The following is a 6,003-nucleotide window of genomic DNA, read 5'->3' on the forward strand; positions in this document are numbered from 1 at the left end:
GCAGCTGCCCTGCCCGAGCCAGGAGCCCCGGCGGCAGCGGCTGGGGGACCCCCTGCTCCGGGCTGCCGGGCGCCCCGCCGGGCAGCCGATCCTCGGCGCCCCGGAGCTGGCAGGGCAGGTGCGGCGCAGAGCGGGGGCGCTGCCCGGCTGATGCGCCCGCGGCTACCGCTGAGCCAGACTGTCAGCTCGGCCGGCCGATCCCGGGATGGAGCCGCGGGGAGAGCGAGCGGGGGGCGGGCCGGGGGCGGGGGGAGGAGCAGGGGCGGCCCCAGGATGCGGCTACCTGGGCGGGTCCGCAGGCTGGGGACACCCCCAGGGCGGGACAGGGACGGCTCCGGAGAAGCGCTGCGGGCGGCACAGCGAGCCGGACGGGACGCCCTGGGCCGGCTCATCGGCTGCGCCTCCTCCCAGCCCTGCTCCTCGGCGGGTCTCTCCACAGCCTGCCGCTGGGCCAGCCCACCCTTTTGGGGTTCAGGCCAGAGCCCCAGTCCTCGTTCTCCGGGGCGTGAGAGAGCCAGAGCCCTGCCAGCGGGAAGGCTGGGAGGAGGGTTAGCGCCCCATAGTTCTTGGTGGGGCTCGAACTGGGCCAGTGTGCCCCCCCCCCGTACCTTGTTCTGGACCTCTCCTAAGCTGGCTTCTTGCTCTCACATCTCAGCTGCATTCAAAGTCACTGGCTAGCTGCAAATGTTGAAAATGTGAGCTGAGTGCAGCTGAAGGGGAGATATCTGCCTGAGTTTGCAGAGAGCCTGAAACAGCAGCTCTGAGTAGCCCCAGTCATTTCAATAGGGAGACTGACTGAGACACCAGTGAGGAGCCTTCACATGCCACCCTTGTAACACTGTCACTGCTCAAAGCAGGTGAGAAAATGGACAATCACACCATGAGGATCTTATGCAGTATTATTTAGATTCCAGTACCACCTATTGGCACTAAGTGCAATCAGGACCGTTTTGTGCTGCGCGCTGCATGCACCCAGTCAGGGACAGACCGTGTCCCAAGGAGACAACAAGCTAAATAGACAAGACAGACAGAGGCTGGGAGCAAACTGGGGCACAGAGATGAAGGGATTTGCCTAAGGTCACCGAGCAGGTCAGTGGCAGAGACAAAATTACAACCCAGGTCTTCTCACTCCCAGGATTGTGGGGGAAATTTACCAGCATAATTATACTGCTATAGAGTTATACCAGTATAACACCCTGTATGCACATTCTTATTCTGGAATAAGTGTGGCCACAGGGGGAGTTTACCCAGAATAATGCCAGTAAATTTCCCTGTGTAGACGATCCCTCAATCCAGTTTCTTAACCACTAGACCCCATTTCTTCCAGAGCTACACGTTCTATGGTGGCAGTTCACTTTGGCACCCTGAGTGGGTGAGCTTGGGAGATATGGCCCTTTATTTTTCTCTTTCTGACCCTCTTGCCCCCTGCCTGTCAAGAAGCTCAGCCAAGGTATATTCACACTTGAATGCGGGAGAGCTAAAATCAAGGAATCCAGAGATCCCCTATGATCAGTTTTGAACACTCGCACATGTTACCACTTTTCGTGTCAAGTGGGCGGAGCATATGTTGTGGGTGGACCCTGGAAAGCACCATTACCTTCTTCCCCAATTCAACCTCCAGATCATGACCGCTTTGTTCTGCTGATCTGATGATTTCTGGTGTTAGGGGGTTTAGGATCTCTGTTTACCCCTGAAAGTGAAGAAAATGTGGGAATATTCTGGGCTTTGGGGGGCTATGAAAATCAATGGGAGACTTTCCACTGACTTGAATGGGCTTTAGACAGACCTTGAATGTAGGGAGAATAAGTGCAGAGAATTCTTAAGGGAAGGGAGACATAGAATAGCCATATTTCAGGATGAAAAATAATTCTTATGCATCTGTGAAAAATTGTAATGCTTGGTTTTTAGTCTAATAATTCCCTTTTTGTTTCCAAGGACTGTTATGAAGAGGCCTTAAAGCAGTTTAACCCCACTGTTTTCAGAAATTTCCAAAACTACGTCTAGAACTCCCAACTTGTGCTTTTTACCTTTGTAGAGTTTGCAAATTGCCAAGTGCCAGTAGCTAAAGATTGTTAGCAATACAGTTGACAGTTGTTCAAGGATAAGACTCTCCTCTTTTTGACAGTTTTATAGCTAGATTCTAAGCTTCCAATAACAGGGGTTTATGGTGCGTCCAAGGACTAAATCTTAAGTATAGCATGACAACAAGACTGCCTCTCAACTAATGTTAAAGGCAGATCCTGGAAGAAAGGAGGGGGAGAATAGTGTGAGATTATGAGAACAGGAAGGTGGAACTTGTGCTTAGAATATTTGAGTATAGAACGTTTTCATTCTCATTAAAGTAGAGGGGACAAATTAATGGCAGCCCCTGGGACATTTGTGGGCAATTCACATCTAGTTACAGCTGCCAATCAAATGTCTGGTTTTCATCTTCAGTATTTTAATAGGCTTAGAAGTTCACAACCAAATGAATTTGGGAAAAATTAGCTAACTCTCTGGTGTTTTTATCAGCAGGGAAGAACTATACAAGCTGGCTGTTTGCACAGTACCACCAATGACCCGGGTGTTTCTGTAGAATTATCACGGTGTCCAACAACCAGTTAAATTTCCTGTGTTAGAATGCTCTGTTAGGTTTTGAGTTGTCTCATTTGTACAGGGAGTGCTGCTGCCAGGGAGATTAGGAAGATGACTGTCAACCAGGTATCAAGAATTAAATCTGAGTCTGAACTTGTCTGGGGAAGTGAATGGTTCAAAATCCAGCCAGGAACCCCCAACAACCTGGTTTGACTGGGTCTCATCTGCAGAAGCCCCCTGCCCATTCATAATGTCCTCCCACATCACTTACATACAGCACAGATATAAGTGGCCTGTTATTGGAGGTGGTGGTAGGGATGTTAGATCACCACAAAGCAAGGTGTCTGCTTGACATGAAATCCAAGATCCAGAGCAGCCAATATCATCTGGCACGACAAGAGCATTCAAAGAGAACACATTACTTAGGTCCATTACTGAAACCTCTTTTTACCACTGAGAAAACCTTGCCAAGCTGGTGTGGAGCTATTGGGGGGGAAAACACCCTCTTTTGTCTTTCCAACTCTATTTTCAGGAGCGCCTGCTTGCAGTATAGCAGTAGAATGCACTTATTCAAAATACAGCAACTCGCATCCTTCTAGGCACGTGTTTGTCAGAGCATATTACTCCTATTTTAAAGTCTTTGAATTAATTCCCTGTCAAATCAAGTATTTGAGTTCAAAATTGGTTGATTTTCAAAGAGGTTCAAAATTCTCCTGAGGTCTCTTCCAACCCTAATCTTCTATGACTCTATGATTTATATTCAAGATCCTGAATGGCTGTACCTGATTCTGCCCAGCCACTTTCTGTCTTTATATTCCTGGATCTGAACTAGCAGCTTATCTGGTTTGCTCTGCTAACAAATGTGAGTCAATGGGAAGTAGGACATTTTGTAACTATGTGCCCCAGCTATATAGTTCCCTGCCTGGTGCAATGAGAGCTGCTTAATCCGTCTCTTCATTCAAGACAAGATTAAAGAAATATAGGGTTACTACAGCTTGTGACTGTTTTTCAGCGTTGAGTAGCATCATTGTGAAGGTGAGACCTATTTTAAAGGCTAAAGGGAAGGAAGAGGTTGGAGCTACACGAATGGCTGTGGGATTCATGGGGTCCACCAAACCAAACCAAAAGCACACAGTCCCTATAGTAAGGGAAAACCCAATGGCTCTACAGGAGGTGCAGGGCTGGGTACAGACCACTGGGAGCTGGCCTAGCAGTCCCAGCTGTTTTCCTTCCTCCTTAGCTGCCCACTGTGCTTCATGGATGCCAGCTGGGCCCTGGGAGGTAATGGCTGATCTCCCCTCACACCCAGGGGTGTTGCATAGGAAGACCAGTGGGTTCCCTGAGCATGTTGCACAGTGCCATCTTGTGGCCACTGCCTGCATTTGTCAGGAAGTGCAGAGGCCAGAGGAAGTAGAGGGGAGAGACTTGGAGTGTAAACCTCCGGAGTTTAGGGGTTCTCAGAGTACAATTCTGAATCTGGTTTTATCCATCTAGGGTGACCAGACAGCAAATGTGAAAAATCGGGACGGGGGTAATAGGAGCCTATATAAGAAAAAGACCCAAAAATCAGGACATCTGGTCACCCTATATCCATCACAGTGCTGACGTGATAGTTAGACAGAGGCATTGTGTTGAGTCCTGAGACTCCCTGCATCATCGCTGATACTGCAGTTTGGCAATGAGCAGTGGTTTAGTGAAGAAGTTTGAGAAAGACGGCAGGTCCCCCTGTATCACTGCTCTGCCTTCCAGCTTAAATACAACCAACCTCTAAGCAGAATACAAGGTGCAGCTGGACTCCTCCAGGGAGGCTGCCAGTGGCTTGCCTGAAACAAGCAATGGGATGCTCTCTCCCCATCTCATTCTTCCTTACAACCACTTCCTGCCTCCCCCTTCCCTTTGTCTTCCTCCCGCAGCATTTCATTCTGCCCCTACTCCCTTTACCTTAGCCTGGGAGGCCTGCTGGCTTGAGTGGGGCAGGGTTGGTCCAGGTTTCTCCCCCGTTCCTGGGTAGGGCTGCTGCTCCCAGGTACAGCAAGGTGAAACAGACCTGGAACCTACAATGCAGCAGGAGAGGAAATCTGGGATCTTCACCCTTCACTCTCCCAGGTTGTGGGTGAAGGTCAGTACCAAAATCTTCACCCTCCTCATCTTCCCCAATTGGTGAGGAGTGAGGAGCAGTAATGCTATCAGAGCCGTTGTTCCCCTGCTGGTTTTACGATCAAATGGCCAAACGCTTCAGTTGTGCTGCTGCTGCTTATGCTTTAGAGTGAAGCAGACTGACCTGCTGAGTCTATAACCTCCACCTGCTATATTCAGTGGCACTTTGTGATGGGGCGAAGGCCTTGTAGAACTAGGAGTGAGGGAAAGAGAGCAGGCTGGCTAGACAAACTGTCAATCATCCAGAGAGTCTGAGGCAGGGCTTCCCTTCTCAGTAAAGGGCTCTGGGCAGGGAATCCCTCTGTAAAACTCCTGGTTTCCGAGTCCCTTTAAGCTAGGGAGTCAGAGTTGTAGGGCTAGTGCGGAAAGATCCCACGGAGAACTCCGGGTCTGTTGTAACACGTATGGAGTGATTTGGATGGGTAAATGGGCTGATGCTATGATAAGGAAAGGCATCTTTTGTTGTTGTAAATAAAGTTTTGTTAATCCCCCCCTCCCCAGCCCCCCAAACTCCCCTGAACTGGGCCCTGCTGACTTGTGTGACCAGCCTTGCTACTGCAATCCACACTCCTCTGCCTGCTCCTAGGCCTTTGTCCAACTGGAGGTAGGTGGTAGGAGCTCCTCCTGTTTCACATGTTGAAGGACTGGGCCTGCCCACCAACATACGTCCCCAGGAGAAGGGAATGGGGAAGGGTAGCCATTCTAATAGTGAAATCCCTGGTTGAATTTCCCATCTGTGACTGTGTGGCTTAGCAGGGGCCGAATCTAGCTTCTTCTGTGCTGTGCCTGCAGCCATGAGCATTTGTGCAGTCTCACTGTATAGCTACCAATTGTTTCCATCAAAAAGATGTTTCAGCATATGCAGAGCATATGGGTTTTACTACTATAAATGATCACAGCATTTGCTGGTGTTGGGGACTGTCTGCATAGCCACAAGATAAATGTGGGGCTAGTAATGCCAACTGTCTGTGCTAGAAGAAAGCAGAACTGCTGGGGCACTAAGCTAGAGATTGCCGAAAGAAAGTGAATAGCGAAAAGGTTGGGCACAGAAGTTCTGAATGAACGCCGTCCCTGAAGGAAATAGGAGAGCGGGAGCTGTCTGAGGAGATAACAGCACTGACTCAGAGGCAGAGGAGTTTGTTTATTTTACAAACTCGGAAGTATGAGAAACTATAACCGTTAACAGACAAAAGCTGGAAATGGTCATTGATCTGGGAGTGAATCTTTCATAGCTTTGTCTCTTTAAAGAACCCAGTTTGTACATTGGTACAT

Source organism: Emys orbicularis, chromosome 22 (genome assembly GCF_028017835.1).
Source record: "Emys orbicularis isolate rEmyOrb1 chromosome 22, rEmyOrb1.hap1, whole genome shotgun sequence".
Classification (NCBI taxonomy): Eukaryota; Metazoa; Chordata; order Testudines; family Emydidae; genus Emys; species Emys orbicularis.